At 38.8% G+C, this 18,865-nt stretch overlaps 1 long non-coding RNA gene across 1 annotated transcript in view; it reads right to left on the reverse strand.

Moving 5' to 3' along the window:
• Positions 1 to 944: 944 nt before the first annotated feature.
• LOC123801227 (uncharacterized) overlaps positions 945 to 18,865 on the reverse strand; it is a 67,959-nt gene continuing 50,038 nt past the window's right edge. Inside the window, exons 3-4 of the long non-coding RNA XR_015727232.1 lie at positions 3,163 to 3,284; positions 945 to 1,015 (exon numbers count right to left, since the gene is read on the reverse strand). This is a non-coding gene — a long non-coding RNA (uncharacterized LOC123801227). The remainder of the gene's footprint in view (positions 1,016 to 3,162; positions 3,285 to 18,865) is intronic.

Raw genomic sequence — 18,865 nt, forward strand, 5'->3', positions numbered from 1 at the left:
GATTGTCCAGGAAGGGAGGGAGATAGATTCTAATACCCCTCTCTGGATAAGGAATGTTACTTCCTGAGAACAGTGAGGAATTATATACGTGGAGGAACAGAAGAATGACAAAATTTATGCTATATTCAAAATTTGCATAGACCCATATTCCTTTACCTAAATTTATTTGCTCAGCCATCTAGTCTGCTAAGTTAACTTCTATAATGTCAGATCTCCAATTCCCCTGCCCTTCCCTCTCATTTCCCTTTGCTCATGATTTCCCTTTGTTCTACCTCACCTTCATTCAATCCTGAACATACATCAATATAGGAAGTTTTGTAAAACAGGAACCACTGGGGTTAACTTTCGTTGTTGACCACTTTTGGGTTTTTTTTGTTTTTTTGTTTTTTGTTTTTTTGCAAATTCGGCTATGTGAAACATACCTGGAGGGCTGGCAAGGTGATCCAACAGGGATTTATTTTAATAAAGGACCAAAACACCACTGGTGAAAAGAAGTTACCAGAACAGATTGTTGCGGTGCTAGAGTCTGGCCAAAGAACATGGGTCTGTGTCCAAGTGTAGGGGCCTATTTTCACTAAGCACAATTTTTGTCCCTCTGGGCATCCTGTAGCCCAAAGCCACCACCAGTTGTTTGGGGCACTGAGAAAATATTTTTGTAGGGCACTAGTCTATAAAAACAATTTGATATTAAAATATATTAAAAATGTATGGGCTCATGTAAGGTATAGGGGTTTATTGATGAAGTTTTAGAGTAATACTTAGGTATTTTATATTGCCCCATTACTGCACATGAAGTTTTTTTTATACTGTCCAAGCATCATTTTTTCCTATTCAGGTCTAAAAACTCTTTCTTTGTATTCTTTATTGTCAGATGATCCACGATTCCTCATTAATTTCCTATCTCCCATTGTGTGAAAAAGGCAGCAAATGCTTTTATTACTCACCATGCCATGACTTGACTATCCAGGAGTCATTTGTACAGAAACAGTATAGATCTTCTTGCTTCTGCAATTCTCTAGAACCATTAATTCAATATTGCATACACAATTATTCATGACACTGCATCACTCTTCAAGCTACTCATGAGTAGTCATGTCCAATGTCAAGGGTTGAATACTGTTTCATTGTTGATGAACAAAAATGCAACTCTCATGCAGAGTTGAGAGAAAATGTGAGCAGTAATTAATTTTCTCATCATGTTAAATTTACCATTCAGAATTTTATAATGTAAACAGGAAAACAGATCTTTAAACCATGCCTTCTCTTGACCTCTTTTGACCATAATCACTACACTCCTAGAATGGGATCTCTTTTAATGTTGACTGCATCCCTGCCCTCCACACACCTCCACCAGTAGAAAGGATAAGCAAAGGTCCCTGGGCAGAAAGAGAAGGGTGGTATCATCCACAGAAAGAATATCTGTCCTTTTTCTGGCATATCCTCTCTAGCAACCTAGGAAAGTATGATATCAGTACATTGACTAGAGGCAAGAGTGGTCTGTGATCAGAAGGACCAGCTGGCATTGAGGAGCAAGTCTCAAAAGCACTTGGAGGTGATAGATGGGGCCACCCCTAGAAGGCTGTGTAACATATAGCATAGAGCTGTTGAGAGGTTGGTGTGATCACCCTGGGTGTCAGTAGTGAGAACACACATGTAAAGGATGTCTGCTGTCACCCTCACTGCTGTAGATCAGAGGTGGCCCCATAGTTGAAACAAAGACAGGTAATACAACTCAATTGCGCCCAAAAACCAGCAATAGATTGTGGGTAGCTCAGAGCCCTCAATTCATTCTATGTCTGATGTGAATGAAAATTACCCCAAAGTAACATGTCAGCACCATTTTGGAGGACCAATCTCACATAGTCCTGTAAAAGAAGTACTTTTCCAAACAGTAGGTATAGTCTGTTCATTGGGGCACATTCTGAAATGGGTCTGCCCATGGGGTCCAGGATGATTTCATAAGCCTGAGTCCTAGAACTCCAGGTATCTGGTTGCCTGATATGTGCATGTATGTGTGGTTGGGGGAAAAGTGGAGTGGGGATGGGGTTTGGAGGGCACCTTGAAAGATAGATATAGGACCAAGGCCCACATGGTTCCTGCTTTGGACCTGACTGTGTTCTCAGAGTTTGTCAGGCCAAAGGAAGTATGAGTGTGAGAGAACTGTAGTCAATTCATTTTAGGTCCTGCTTAAGAGGCTCCTTCATTGGGTAAGGGGGACTCAGCAGAAAGAAACTAGGGCAAGAAACCAGTTGTTAAAGGGCTGCAGAAATAGTGGCAAGTTGGAATAGTGACAGATCCAACTACATGTGGAGGGCTCCTAAAAAGGCAGGCAGGAGAGTCAGCTCTGTACAGCTGCCAAGTCAGAAACCCCTAACGTCAAGTCACCTTACCGGTCCTGGCCGTGCCAACACTCACCAGTGGCTGACTCCTTCTACCTCCTGCTGCCCTAAGTCTGGAGAGAGTCTGGAACTGTGGTAGAACAGTGGGGAAGAGAGAAACCCTAGCTGAGGAAAGAAAGAAAAAGAAGGAACCAACCACATTCTCGTTTCCTCATTGCAGGCTGTCTCACCTGTTGTAAACCTGAACAGTACAAAGATGAGAGCTTCAACTCCAAAGCAAGTTTTCAGGTTTTCCTGTTATGAGGGTATTGTTCTTGCTAGACTAAAGGTGCGTTTTATTTTTTTAAGTAACCAGAGAATTGTCTGTGGCAGTGGTAAATGGTTAACAACCAATTGTCTGACAGTGATGGTGGTGGGGACTGTGGTTTGTAGTGTTTGCCTGCCATGGCTGATTCCACCATGACATCAGGTATGTGCAGTTAGAAAGAAATATATACAATTGACTCTGGCAAGTCAATAAGAGCAGGTTCAGCCACTGACTGCTACCTAAGAATGACCTGAAAGGACCTGTGACCTGCCCAAGTTTCCATCCAGGACCAGAGGAAGATCTAGCCCCAAAAATAATTTAAAGACAGTGGGAGGAAAAAATAAAATTGCCTTCTAATTTTTCTCAGATCACAGTTGTAGAGCATAATAGTCACACATTTGAAGTGACTTAAGATATTTTGAGCATGAGGATTTTATAGCAGGACACATCAAGAGGCAGCAAGGAGTATTTTCTCTTCTTTATGTGTTGGAGAGCTGAAATGTGAGCTGAACCAACCTGGGTGTGCCTTGCAATGCAGAAGACATGATGTATCAGAATTGGTCGTGGCATTGGCTTGGCTGTGATTCTGCCATCAAATCTCATTGATTCTGCCATTTCTCCAGAATTCATTAGCACAGCTGTTGGAACAGGGTTAGAGGAAAGTGTCAGACACTAAGTGGTATCTATGAGGCTAATATTGAGCATATTTAAAATAATCTCTGGGGACTTCTGGAGTTTGGTAGGAAGAATTTTAAGAAATGCTCTACAATTCTTAACAGTTGATGAAATAAATACTATGATGCCAATGATATGGATAATAACAATCATGACCTTGACATGAGCCTGAGAAACTTGGCTTTTCTTATTTATTCTTTTATATCTAGTCCTGAATTTCTACTTGGAGTGTCCTTTTAAAATACTTATCATTATTTTTAGCACAGGGACAATTATTTACACATTTTTATCCTTGGGACCTAGTATAATTGTTGAATGCCTGATGGTGGTGATGGCGATGACCAGACCAAAGAGCAAAAGGGTAGGAATTTTCTAGGTAGAGAAAACAGCCTGTTTTCTTTTGGAAGTTTGCATGCTTGGAGTGAAGTTTTCCCCTCACATAGCTAATACGAGCTATGATTTGCATTATAAACTCCCTATTACATGAATTCCTAAGGGGTAAACCATCTTGACCTTTTAATTATTAATGTCTATTCTCAAATTACAATTATATTCTTAATCCCTGTCCTGCTAACTGGCAATTTTCTGATAGATTGAGTTTTCATTCTTCCCTATTTCACTAATTGTAACTTATATAACATATAATAATAGAATCTTCAGAACAGCACTTTGCCAACTGCAAAGGTTATCAGATGCTAATGAGTACTTTTAAATGGCTGTTAACTCATTACTTTCAAGGCTTTCCAAGTTCCTTATTTCTTTTGTTATTTCGCTATTTTTCTACACATTTTTTCTTTAAAGATATTCTTCAAGATCATTTAGAATATTCTTGGAAAAAAGCAACATATTTGATGGTCTTATATATGTCAAGAATGCTCCTGTGGTCATCCTATTTATTCCTTTCAGCAAGCCCTGTGAGTAAGGTGTTCCTACTCCTCTAGTAAAGGGAAACAAGGACAAAAAAATGCTAAATGGTATGCTTAAGTTCAATGGTGAGGCAAGGACATGAGTTCGCTTTGTGTCTTCAAATCTTACATTCTTTTCTCAACAGAACTCAAGGGACTATGTTAAATTTACCGTAAAGACAAAATACATGGAGAAAAGCTGCCACTAAGTATCTATGGAAGGACTTTCCCCCATTGGGCGCCATCATTGGCTTCCCTCATCATTACTGTCTTATTTCACTTTTCTTCATTGTTCTACTCATGTGTTGCCTTTAATTTCCTTTAATTGACATAACTTTTCTTCTCTTCATCTTTTCCTTTTCCAATTTGCCTGCAAACATACTGAAATTATATAGGAATCATTCAAACTATCCAGATATATGATTTATAATGTCTATATTTGCCTATTACCATAAAATTTGAATTTAAGCACAGTAAAAATACCACCTTAGAATGGTTTTGTGTAACTGGTATTAACCATATTACCTATCTGGCGTACAAACATAGACATGTCTTATTTTACCAATTAATTCTCAAGGCACCCCTTCTGCTCTTCTACAGAATGTCCTATGGTGTCTTATTGAGACTCTCATCGCACTCCTCCTCCAAATTGCCCAAGGATTCTGAGGTTTACTGAATTCTTAGGGGTTGAACCTATTTGTAAGTGGAAAACAGAATGAGAACTAAAGCCTAATCTGGCCACTCTGTCTCAAGGTTGTGAACAGTTTGCACCGATCAGATGGACTTTGGTCCACAGCTGTGGATTGGCTCTGCTTCCCCAGATCCTGGGTCTTCACCTGGGCACCGTGATTATCCTTCCTTCAGTGCATTTTCTCATGCTCAGCTGTTGCAGCTTAAGTGAACCACCATGTTGGAAGGGCTGGGTGGGGATGAGCTTGTAGCCTTGGTTGTCTGTTATGTTAGAATCTGCCTCCCCCACAGGCTGCCTGGCAGGTGGCCAGTTGGCTAAGCATCTGACTCTTGATATCAGCTCAGGTCATGATCTCGGAGTTGCGGGATCAGAGTTGTGGGATTGAGCCCCACTTTGGGCTTGGTGCTCCGCATGGAATCTGCTTGCGTCTCTCCCTCTACTCCTCCCACTGCTCATGTTCTCTCTCTCTCTAATAAATAAATAAAATCTTAAAAAAAGAAAAGAAAAGGAAAGAACCTACCTTCCCCATGGGCCTCCAGATACGGAGAGCCCAGGTCACCAGTCCAGACATCTTCTCACCTCTGATGCCCCTAGGGATCTTTCCTGCCACTGAGATTGATAAGAGAGTTTCTACGAATAAATGTGGTATAAAACCTTAGAGTATTATTGACAATAAGAATTATTTTTCATGATTTTTATTAAAAGGACTAATTATTTCACATTGTTAAAGTTTTATGAAGTACTTTTAAAAATTATATTTTTAGTTCATTGGTTCACTCTTTGAAGCATGGTTATGGATTTGCCTATAATTGCCATACATCATCTAGATATTAATATAATTCAGGGTCGTGAAAGTTTCCTTTAGTTTAACTGTAATACCTGGTCATGACTTTTAGCCTATTTAGGCTTAGGACCCTCATTTGTGAAATGAATATACTGGATTAAAATAGCACTATCTTACGTATCCTTTCTTGGCTCATAAATTCCTTTCACAGTAATATATTATCTCATGGACTCCCTTAGGTTTTAAAAAATCTCTCATCATCTTATAGGCTGTATAATAAATAAATAATTATAATTTTTTAAAATAAATCAATGTATTATTAAATATTATAATTTTAGTAGTATAATCCAGAGTCCTGGTTTCATCAAGACAGCCCTGGATTTTATATATTATCCTGGTGATTATTAGTAGTGTCTTCTACTCTCACACTGTTCTGATTTGGATGACAAATTATATGGTTACCTTAATTATTTGCTTGTTTAAATATAACCTTAATAATAGTTATATATAAATACATTTTAACTTTTCCTAACTTAACAAGTTAACACTAGCTATTCAATTTTTAAAAATTAATTATGTAACTGAAAGCATTACTAAGAGACCAGAAATGTAAAATGATATCTATCATGTTTGTTTAGGAGCTAAATATACATTAAAATGTAGATATAAACTTAGTATATGTGTCAATATTAACAAAACTGCTTATTTTATAAGATTGAAGTTCTTGCATTTTGCCCTTAAAAACAGAAAGTGTTTTATTTACATATTCATGTTTTTGTTCTTAAAAGATGAATTGACAGACAGGATTTATGTTGTTAATTACCAATATTTGTTCTCAAAAAAATATTTTGTTATTGATAATCTTTAATCCCATTAAACAAAAAAAAAACCCGTATTAGTGGTGAAAAGTTTTCCTTTTTAACACTGATTTTTGTACGACTGGAGACACCGATGTGTTATATAAATATCCTGTCAATGAAAAGCAACCTATGGCAAAGAAAATATTGAGGAAATGTATAGAATTATCTTTTTTATGTTCCTTGTGAGTTTGTATTCTCAGCATCAGTGTTCTTTAGCTCCCTATCTTTTTTTTCAAGATTTTATTTATTTATTTGACAGAGAGAGAACACAAGCAGGGAGAGCAGCAGGCAGAGGGAGAGGGAGAAGCAGACTCCCCGCTGAGCAGGAAGCCCAACACAGGGCTCGATCCCAGGAACCTGACCCATGACCTCAGCTGAAGGCAGATGCTTAACCCACTGAGCCACCCAGGCGCCCCAGCTTCCTATCTTTAACCAGTGATACACCACGTATATAAATTAAGCAATGAATAAGAACAAAAACAACTGAAAACTGCGTAATTGTCAAACCTGTGGATGGTGTTCCGATGGTGATACGCTGGGTGAGGTCGGAATGGAACTATGATACATGCTCGCTCCTCATTCTCAACAAGACATGAGGTTTGTTCTCACTGCTTGCTGGCGGAGCAAGAGCTCGCCACAGGCCCCTGAGGCACAGGCAACCACAGGCCGAGATGCCAGTTGTTTAGAATGTATCTGCAGCTGGTCCTTGTCGCTGCCCTACTTCTGTGAGAGCACCGCTCTGTGCGCACAGTTTTCTTCAACTATGATTGCTGCTGCCAATGCTATGTTTGCCTTGGGAAAAGGTAGACTACTCTATGGAACCAGTACCCTCCAACTGTGGGGTCTGTTCTTTCCCTTGAATTCCCTTACTAAAACAGAGGTCAGAATGTACATTTTATCATTTTAAGATTTTTAGGCTTTTGAGCATTTTAAGGATTGTTTGAGGATAAAAAAAGGGAATTGCAACCTATATAAAACATCTTAAATCACTGCCTCTGTTCCAGATCCTTCTCGGAATTTCTTATGGGGCAAGTTTTTCTTCACTCCTGGTAGCCAGAGACAGCTCATCCCCTCACAGTATTCAGGCTTTAGTGTTCATCAAGATGAGTCCCTAATCTAGAAAACGAAAAGGTTCTCTTTGTCTTCAGGGACTGACATATCTCTCTCAAGCCCTCCTTTCTTGTCTTAGGATTGATCTCTTTGTGGGATGATTGACAGTGTGAATATCAATTTTTTTTCCAGGGAGACTTCACTGCCAACCACTGCAGTGAATTAAGGCCCTGTGGCTCTATTCAGTACATTCCTTTCGCAATGTCAGAGTAATGTGGTCATAAAGAACACCACTGGGATGCGAAAAGTTCAGTACAGATGGGACTTGTTCAAACTCAGGTCAGTTTCTTTTCAGTTTCTCTTCATCAAAAAATCAAACTGAATTGGAATCTGGTTTTACCCATGTAACCGTTAATAATCCCCAGGACATAAGTCAATAACCTCAAACATTTTGGTTGTTTTCCATTGTTATATTGCCAAAAACCATTCTGGTAATCAAAACAATAAAAAGATACCTTCATGCCCTTTTGTGGGAGAATATGAATTTGGTTAAAATCAGGCAAAATTTACTTTCATAATCTTCAAAGTATGATGCCTTTTGCGTGTGTGTGTGTGTGTGTGTGTGTGTGTGTGTGTAATGTGTGGTCTGATGAATTTTTAGGAAATAGCACTCCAGCAGAGAGCACAGAATCTGAGAGTTCATCCACTTCATTCTCCTGACCCTCAGCTTCCTTCTGCAGTCTCCTGGCCAGCGTGAGCTCTGAGACCAGCTCTGCTGCTCAGGCTTGTTACTGTGTGGATACAGAGGCAGAGACCCTCCAGGGGACACAGAGGGAATGTGAGAGCCCAAGAGAAGAGGATAAACTTGTGGACATATTGCAGAGAGCAATTTTAATATATTGCACCAGCAAACTCAGGATCAGTTACTCTTTTGTTAATGAGGAGAATGCATATCTCTGTCAAACTGCCTCTTCAGAAAGCAGAGGTCAAAATAACAAAAGTCCTGTGGAAAGGGGGCCTGTGTCAAGAAAACATGCAGAAAACTTAGAGCTGAAGAAGAAAACTATTGTTGGATTTAGGAAAAAGATTTCAAAACAGTGGTCTAGGCTGGGGTAAAGACAGAGATGGGAAGGGGGGGTTGTTACAGAACGAGAGTGACGTGGTTCAGCCAGACCAGCCCCCAGCATATCACCTTCAGAGCCTGGAAGGCTCACAGGATTCAAGGGAGTGTGTAGTTCTGGAAGCTCCTGCTCCTAAAATATCTCTTCATTTGATTGGTTGTATCTTAAAATTTTCAACAGGGAAGAGAAACAGCACATAAGTAATGTAAAATCAAAGTATGGAATTGAGGCCACAAAATTGTGTCCTGTGAGTCCAACAATATTGTGCAACTGTTTTTACGCTCTTATTATCTCTCACCAGAAAGAGAGTAACAACCTCCTAACTGGTCCACTAACTGGCCTAATTTTTCTGAAATTCGCATCTATTCATGTCTTCCCCAACTGAGTCCTTTCATTGTCCTCCAGCTGCCCCTTGGACGGAGTCTGAGTTCTTGACACAGCTGGCAGCACCAGTGGATGTGGCCCCAGCCTTCCAATCCAGTCCCGCCTTCTGCTACTATGTCCCCTGCTGCTCCTCCCACCATCTTCTTTCAGTTCTTCTAACAGGAAACCCTTTGTCACCCTCCCCCTGCCCCTTTACACTTATTGCTCCATCAGAAGCCCTTTCGCTCTATTTCCCATCCTGCCGTATTTTAGGTTTCAGCTTTGGTCACTATACTTTCCTTAAAATAATCAAGGCCCAAAAAAACTTGAGTAAGTAGTTGGTTGGTTGGTTGGTTTTAAATCTTGCCACCTGTGAAGGCTCGCTGCTATGTGCCCATTGCCTCTGTTTTGTTTTGCTTTCTATCATGGGCTTCTTTACGATAAAATGTGTTCTAAAAGAACATTAGTCCAAGGTATCACTGTATAGAATTTAGTGTAACAAGTATTTGTATTTGGTGATATTCAGTCAATATTCAGTGGACACAGTCACTTAATCTCCAGTGTTTCTGTTTATGTGGGACATCTGAATCAGTAGGAAGAATATAAAACTGGAAAGCTGGAGGCCTGAAGTTTGGTCTTATTGGTATCATTACCTACGTAGCTAATGTAACCAAACTTTCTATATCTAATTGCATTTAAATAAATGCATCATCTTTGAAATGGACTGATGCCTTTTCTGACATCTTACATTGTATAAAAATATAATGAAATGACATATATGACAACACTGTAAGCTACTGTACAAAATATAGATGGTAAGAAGTATGATAGGAAGGATAAGAACCCAGGAGTTAGGAGACCTGTAGCTAGTCCTATTTGTACTATTAATTATCCACTTTTTTCTCAATGCACTTTTTAAAAAAGATTTTATTTATTTATTTGAGAGAGAAAGCACGGGAGTGAGAGCATGAGCAGGGGGGAAGGGCAGAGGGAGAGGGAGAAGCAGGCTCCCCACTGAGTGGGGAGCCCAACACAGGGCTCGATCCCAGGACCCTGGGATCATAACCTGAACGGAGGCAGACGCTTAACCGATGGAGCCACCCAGACGTCCTCCCCAATGCACTCTTATCAAATAAAATAAAACACAAAATAAGATATTTAGGCAGACTGTTCTTTTCAGATTCCTTTAACTCTTACATTCTGTCAATCTAAGAACTTGAAATGAGTATTCTCCACACAGTTTCATTTAATTTCTGAAAGAATCTCTTGCTGTTGAATCCATCCTTCCATATCACGGGCTGCTATAGTTCAGTGGCTGCTGCAGACAGTGTTGTTTTTCCTTTTTTTCCCCCACGCAGTTATTTTCTGATTGTTTCAGATATGCATCTTCTACTTTGATATATCCACATAGTGTCCTAGAATAGAATATTTAAAAATCTACCCAGGAACTGGTACTTGCCAAAAGCTCTTTGTGTCTTCCTCCACAGGTATCCAGGAAGGTTTTAGTAATTACATTCTGTAGAGCTCAGTAGATGTTCTGTTACCTGAAATATTTTTTTCTTGTTTTCTGGCTTTTCAGTTGATATTCAGAACACCTATTCCCCAGTGCTCCGCCTGAAGGAAAGACAGTTCTTGGTTCCCCTGCTAATGCTCCACAAAAAAGGCCAATTCCAATTAAACAGTCTGGGAGATTCTAATTGAATGGTGAATATTAGCATCTTTCAAAGCGAGAGCACCTGCCTTTAGGCAGTTTGTGGCTTTCTATTCTTGTGCAATAAAGGGACAGATGCCTGACAAGACAAAAAAGAATTTAGAAAGTAGGGATGAAACATGATTCCTTTTCAGAGGGAAAAAAATCACTTCATTCAAGTACCTGCTTAGTTTCATTGCTGCATTTGAGCCTCCAGGGAGCGAAATGTGGAGGAGCTTACCCACTGTTGTGCCTTCCATTATTAGTTTATCAAGTGGACCTTTTGTACATGTGCACAACCCCTATTAGAATCTTTGTTCTTAATTTCCTACAAATTGATAAGCATAGCTGTAGGGAATCTTTGTGGAAATTCTATTTTCTAACAGTTTGGCAGTTTTTCTTTGATTAGTCCATTGCAGTATCTCAGATTTCACCAAAATCCGTGTTTTGTGTTTAACCAAATGGGAAAAATACTGGCAACAGCAGGAACCTTCATCTGCCCCATAAAACAGAAAAACCATCACCCAGGCACTCCAGTAAACCTTTTTCAAATACATACAATAAGACATTTACCTCAGAGCAGGTTATGAGCCCTAACGTATGATTCAAGCATAGGAACTAAAGTCGCTCTTAGGGAATAAAAACTGTGGATGTGTTCTTGCTTGCTGCCTTGACATTGCTATTACAGGCAAGAACAAGGGAAGAAATGATGCTGTGAGCTGATGGAAACAGATGCCAGAAGCAATTATAACCAAGTTGTGGTTAGAGAAACAGACTGAGAAATAATTTTACAAAGTTTCTGGAAGGGTTTGTGCAAGCCACACATAACCAGGAACAACAGAATATGCTACAGGAGGAGAGATACAAGTGACACTCCTCAGAAAGACTTAAGTATTCACAAAGAGCTGCGGGGTTGAAAGGCTCTGAACCCTTTAAGATGAGTCATTTCCTATATGGTGCCCCAATTTCCTTGTTTGTAAAGTAGGATGCTAATAAGGTCTTTCTCCTAAAGCTGTTTTGAGGATGGAATTAGATAAATCTTGTCAGGCACTTAGTAAGTATTCAATAGTACACGTCAATAAATGGTGTCTACTGTTGCTATTGTTATTAACACGTTGTACCTTATCATGGACTTTGTCTAGGTCCAGAGCATTTGGTCACAGATTGAGTGATCCAAATACTATAGTCTCTTATAGTCTAGAATTGGCTCAGAAATTGCATTTTCCAAAGACTTTAAAGGTTGTAGATTAGGGGCACCTGGGTGGCTCAGTCAGTCAGGTGTCTGCCTTCGGCTTAGGTCATGATCCCAGGGTCCTGGGATCAAGTCCCACATGGGGCTTCTTGCTCAGCAGGGAGCCTGCTTGTCCCTCTGCCTGCTGCTCCCCCTGCTTGCGCTCTCTTTCTCTCTGACAAATAAGTAAATAAAATCTTTTTTTAAAAAAAAAGGTTGTCGGTTATACCTTCCAAAATGGCTGCAACAGTATTTCCCAACCCACTTGCTCTTTGGTAATATGTTTGTGCCATTCCTCTCATCAAAAGATGGGGTCTGTTTTATCCTCTTGAATATGAGTGGGCTTATAACCATTTTAGCTGATACAGTGTGGTACAAGTGACACTATGTGCTTCAGAGGCCAGATTAGAGAGAGCAATACAATTTTCAGCTAGTTGGCTGGCATGCTCATGCTGCGAGCCCTGTCTGACTCCCCTGAGGCTGAGGCTGCCATGCTGTGAAGAAGCCAAGTCACATGGAAAAGTCACATATAGGTACTCTGGTTGGCAGTCTTAAGCTCTGAGTCATTCCCACCCAAACACTGGACATACACTTGAACAAGTCAGATGATTCTAAACCTGAGCCATTGAGTTAGTCCCAGCCTTAGCCTTCCCAGCTTAGACCTCAGACACCATAGAACAGAGAGATGCCAGCCCCACTGTGCTCTTTCCAAACTCCTGACCAGTAGAATCTTTGAGCGTAATAAAATGCTTGTTTTAAGCCACTAAATTTTGGGGTGATTTGTTACACAGCAGCAAAGATAATTGAGATAGAAATTCTAGTTTGGCTGGTTCTCCTACTATGGATGTTCCAATTCTTTTCAATCAATTAATCATCATTTACTATGTGCCTCTTTATACAAAACACCATGCTGGAATTTGAATAAGCCAAGATAGTCAAACAGAAAAATAAACATAGGATAAAAATTGTTATGAGAACCATATGATGAGAGCTGTGTAGTATAATTTAGACATGGCCATAGTATCACCTTGGGCTGAGGCAAAGGAAGGCTTCGTGGTAAAGAAGAGGATTGTACATGGCCTTGAGGAATAGGTGGGAATTGGATAAATAGAAAAGGAAAAAGAAAGAATTCCTGGCAAAAATGTGAAAAAATAAGGTTTTGGAAAAAAATGAGATGCACTATACCTTAAAATTAATCTGTTAGAATGTATGTATCTTATTTGCAAAATAATATTTATTAAAAGGACTTCATTTTGATGTTTCTTTTTTATTTTATCTATCTATCTATCATCTATCTATCTATCTATCTATCTATCTATCTATCTATCTATCATCTATCATCTTAGAGAGAGAGAGAGAGAGCACAAGTGGGATGAGGGGCAGAGGGAAAGGAGAATCTCAGGCAGACTCTGAGCTGAGCACAGAGCTGAAAAGGGATTTCATCCCATGACCTTGAGATCACAACCTGAGCCAAAACCAAGAATCAGATGCCCAACCGACTGAGCCACCCAGGCACCCCTTGATACGTTTCTAATTCTAAGAGAATTTACTTAGCACTTTGTATAGGTTAAATTAACTAAAAATACATCAGTGATGTCTTAGTTAATTTCCACAAGATTGGTGAGCAAACTTTGCCTCCTACAGAAACATAATTTAGAACTTTACTAGAACACACTGAATTTTTTACAAATTCCAACAAATATGGCTTATACTAGAAATATAGTCTTAAAGTTACACACCAACAGTCCTTAGAACTGTTAGATCACATAATCTAATACAGCAGTTCTTTGCCCTTTCTGGAAATGTACTTAAATAGAAACTGAAATTTTGATGACGAGATATAGATAGATATGGGTATAACTTAAATTTTATGGTAACTAATATATAAATATTCACTGAACATCCTAATTTCCTTTGAACAGAGGAGAAATGGCTAACACCAACCTTTGTGTTCTCAAGGCTCCCATGATAACTTCTCATTAAGCACCATTGAGGTGTGTGAGCACTACGGTAACTATAATTCTGAGTTTTAGAATTTTAGATTTTCCAGAATCTGCTTAAACATAATTAGTAACTGGAGTGCATCACTTTTTAAATAGCAAATTCTGAGACCAAACAGCTCAGCTTTCTCTACTTGCTTTCACTGGTGCCACCCGATCTTTTAAATTTTTCCTTTTGATCTTAGTTCTGCCCTTTGGAACAGTGCAGAATAACATGACTCCTTCTCCTACATGACAAGCGTTCAGTTGCTTGAAGGCAGTAGCCAGACCAGCTCTGCGCCTTCTCTTTTCTTGGCTAATAATCCCATGTTCTCTCATATGACTATCTTTCCAGACCCTTCTCCATCCTGACTGTTGTCTTCTGAATCATTTTCACAATGTCTTTCTTAAAATGTTGCCCCGAACAATTATAATGTTCTAGCTGTTGGGGGAAATGGCCTTGTTTTTCAGACAGTACCTTTTTAGCATACTCTGAGTCTAACCACTGGGAAGTGAGGGCTGGTTTTTTTGTTGTTGTTGTTGTTGCTGTTGTTGTTGTTTTGGAAAAAAAAAAGCGTTTTAAGACAATTAGTTGGATGGTATAAAAAATGTTTATCAGCTTGGATTCTGTGAGAGCATCCCAAAATGTATTAGAAATCCTTAATCCAAAGAATCTTTGAAACTTTGGCAGCATCCCGGATGTTAGGTAGATTTTGTTGGGAGATTTTTGGCTCAAATGAGTCACCTAGCTCCTCCTAGATCTAAAGCTTTTTCCTTTAGGTAACCTAGACTCTCCGTTATGTGGCCATGATATAAAATATACCTGGGTCTGTCAGCTGATGGACAGGTTAAGATATGCCTGCTGTATTATCTCTGACTCTTCCAATATTGTAGCCGCTAGCTTCATATAGCCATTTTAATTTGAAATTAAAATTGAATTAAATTAAAAATTCAGTTTCTCTGTTGCACTAGTCACTTCTAAGTGCCCAGCAATCACATGTGGCTAGTGACTATTGTATTAAACAGCACAGATACAGAGCATTTCCTTCATTGCAGAAAATTCTATTGAACAATATTGCCCTTGGACTTCATTTGTGCCATCTAGATAAAAGCATATAATATATGAGAATTTTTAAATACAAAAATGGAGAAAAATATGATAAAATGGATATGACATAGACATTTTAAAAACGTTTTAACATTTTAGCTATTTTGTTATTTTATATAATATCCAGCTTAGTGTTTTATAGAAGAAGCCTAGTGATTAAGAATCTAAGTTTTGGAGACAAGCTGTCTGAATTCAGGTCCTGCCTTCACCATGTCCTAGGTGTGTGACCTTGGACAAGTTATTAACCTAGGCCCTCATTTCCTGAACGGCAAAATATATTTAATGAATTTCTTAATGTGATGGTTAAACTCAAACGAGATAATGCTTGTTATAAAGGCATGTGATGTGATGAGCACTGGTGTTACACACAACTGATAAATTACTGAACACTGCATCTGAAACTAATGATATACTGTAAGTTGGCTAATTGAACTTAAATTTTTAAAAAATGGAAAAAAATACTAAGCACAATGTCTGACATTTATAAGGTGTCAATAAGTCATCGTTACTATTATTATTCATAGAAATGTAATATTTAGTCCCAAAGTTCTAGTCACAAAATGTGTGCATAAACACAATGTAGCACTTTATTAAATGAGTTGGACTTATAGGAAACAAGCAGAAAGCAACTCATTCTTTCCCGTTACTGTCCCTGTAAACCCATTCTGCTGAATTGTTCTTCCCTTCCGTTGGTTGAAATCTAGATGATCCCATAGCTCTTCGGTCATGTGAGTATCATTTCTAGGTGATTAAATGGTCTAGTATACTTCCATTCATAAGCTTTAATCTTTCATCTCATTCATCTCATCTCAGTTCTGGCTACCACTCTGAAACAGAAAGGTGGGCTTGGGTGGTCCCTGTTCCCCTTCTTCCCAGTTCTTACACCCTTCTTCATTTACTAGGCTTCCTCTGGATTCTCTGGGATGGGGGAGGTGAAGGATCAATGGGAGAAATACACTGAAAAGGTCTTCCTTAGCTCCGTTGGCTCTCCACTGTCTCTGCCGTGGAAGACATGCTAACAGAGGCTCATGGCGGGATTTCAGGAGTAGCTGGGAGTGGTCACAGCTGTGGTGTGTCCGTCTGCCAACTCCTGACACAAATGATGCCTCCTACACTCAGCCACGTAGAGTTTCCTCCTCAGCCTCTGACTCCTCAGCTTCTCTCTGTGGGTGTCACTGCGTCCTTTCATTCAAGGTACTATAAAGATGATTAAAGCTCAGCTCCCTATGATAGACTCCATATCTGGTTTTCAGAATGCACACATTTTTGTTCCACCATTGGTGAGAGAACAATTAACTTCCATTATGGTCCTCTTTTCTCACTCTGCGTTCTAAGAAATCAAGATTCATGTTTAAATTTTTCATGTTTAAAATTTTTCAGATGCCAGTCAGATACAACAGTCTGCATCACCTAACTGTCGGGAGACACAGGTACAGCTTTCTAGGTTTCTAGATTTCCAAAGCCCACTTCATCTGGTTTGGTTGGTGGCGGAGTAGATGCTCTTCCTTCCTGTATACCATTGTGTGTGGTGGCAGAAATGCATAACCACTGACAAGTCTCTCTAAGGACATCTTTACCACTCATATTCTTAAAGTAGAGGTGATGAGCTGAACCTCACCCTTGTATGTGTCAGGGGTTCACACATCAAGTTTACAATGTCTTAGACCTGAATTAATGACCTCTTCTCAACTAAGATTGGCCTAATTATACTTAGCATTTGGGCCCCTGATAAAATTCTATGACAATAGGAAAATCAATTTAACATTCTGTTACAGTTGTTCTCATGGAGGTTGTAAGATTGATATTTAGGTGGACAAAGTGGAAAGCCGTCAGTTTTTAGGGATTCAGAACTCATCACTTTGTGCTCAGGATATAGGGGTTGATGAGTGCTTCAGTGTATTTAGACAAGGAACAAGAGCAAAGAGTATGTTTCAAGAGAGTCATACACACTATATTGTAATAAATACAAGGTTACAGTGTTTCTTGGTGAACCGAAGACTCTTCTTGTTTATAACATTTTTCTGTGGCAATCTGTCTTTTAAAGAAGCTGCCCCTGAACTCTGGCTTTTAATTTTCAGGACTAGTGTGGACATTTATCTCTGTTTCACTGATCACACTGGGTAGTAAAAAAACAAAAAAAATGTTGATCCAGTGACAAAGAAAAATGACCTCTTGTATTCCTTGGCCATAACAAAGCTTCTGAATTTAGTAGTTCTGTTAAACTTTACTTTCTTCCTATCTATAAGAGAGATGCCATGCTCTACTATTTCTGATTAACCATTTTCTCATTTCTCAGAGATACAGCCTGGGAGTGAGGTGACCCTCCAAATTAATGATCATTCTGGTTACACATAAAAAGAGAGAACATAAAAATAGTGACATAACATATAATATATAATAAATATTATAATATATATTTGTAATCCATAATTAATGTTTTATAAGCACAGACTGATAGTATGATAATCATATAAGTCAGAGATATTTTAATATATACAGACTGAATAAACAATGACAGTAAATCTCCACTGATTTAGATAAAATGAATACAGTAACTAAATTAATAAAATCAATGCTAGCTTCTACATATAATATAGTTATATTACTTTTATGTAAATTATTCTATGGTATTTAGAAATAGTTTACTGTCTCTAATTGTAAATATTCCTTACAACTTTCCACTCTTTTAAAAATGCCAGCATTTTTTCATAAAGAAAAATAAGATATAAAACCTAATTTTCAAATTGTTTTGTTAAATCCATGAGGATTTTCTATACTTGATACTCGTCATAGGGTTGAAAAGTGCTTTTAAAATGATCTCGTTAACTCTTAAGAAGATGAGATGGAATTCTTATCCATAGACTTGGGGAGGGGGCAGTTTAAGCTCCATAACTGCACAGTTATGAATAATTAAGGAGACTATTGTCAGGATTCAGGGATGTACTCCCACAACCCCCCACCCCCTAGGGCTGAACTGCAGGGGCATTTATGCCCCAGAGATCCTGTGCCACAGCCCTAGGATTTCATCATTCAAAAGACTTTCAAATCTTGAACTAAATCCGCATGAAACCAGATGCAGCCTACTAGAACAATAACTGGTTGTTATGTGTCTTCTCCATAGTGATTCCTGCCAACTTTGTATGACATCACCTTCTGGGGCTTTCCTGACCAAACATATCATTTGTACAGAGTAATGTCAAGGGTTGGTAGCCATGGGCATTCAGAAACACCTAACTGGTACTAGACTTGACTCCCAGTGCATAATGGATCATTGTGCAATCTGTAGCCCGAAAGATAAATTGGAGCTTTTAAAATGAAAATTAGCCACACAGGTTTTCTGGAGAGAAAATTTAGGACCTACTTACTGGCATCTCAGAGATGCGTCCAACTGTTTGCTGAGCACGCTGATCTCCATTGTGTTTCCCTGGTATTTGCCTCACCTGTCTCCTGACATGCAAACCAAGAGTAATAGCGTAATATTGATCTCAATCTTTCATACCCTTAGGAGTGTACCCTTCCATTTATTTATTGCTTTTGCAAGCCTGCAATTACAAGGCTTTGACATTTGGGTAAAAGTAAATGCTACAGCAGAAATTATATGTTAATGATTTTCCAAGATCTAAATATTTAATAATCTGGCAATGTTTTCCCTGCTTGAATGAGATTGTGTGAGAATATTATATCACTTTAAAAAAATCTTCATGTAAAGGTGTAAAATTCTTGTCTTTTTCTTTTAGGTTAGGTAGATTAGTTAATTTCTCA

The sequence above is a fragment of the Ursus americanus genome, chromosome 17 (assembly GCF_024610735.1).
Source record: "Ursus americanus isolate L20-20 chromosome 17, mUrsAme1.1.p, whole genome shotgun sequence".
Taxonomy (NCBI): domain Eukaryota; kingdom Metazoa; phylum Chordata; class Mammalia; order Carnivora; family Ursidae; genus Ursus; species Ursus americanus.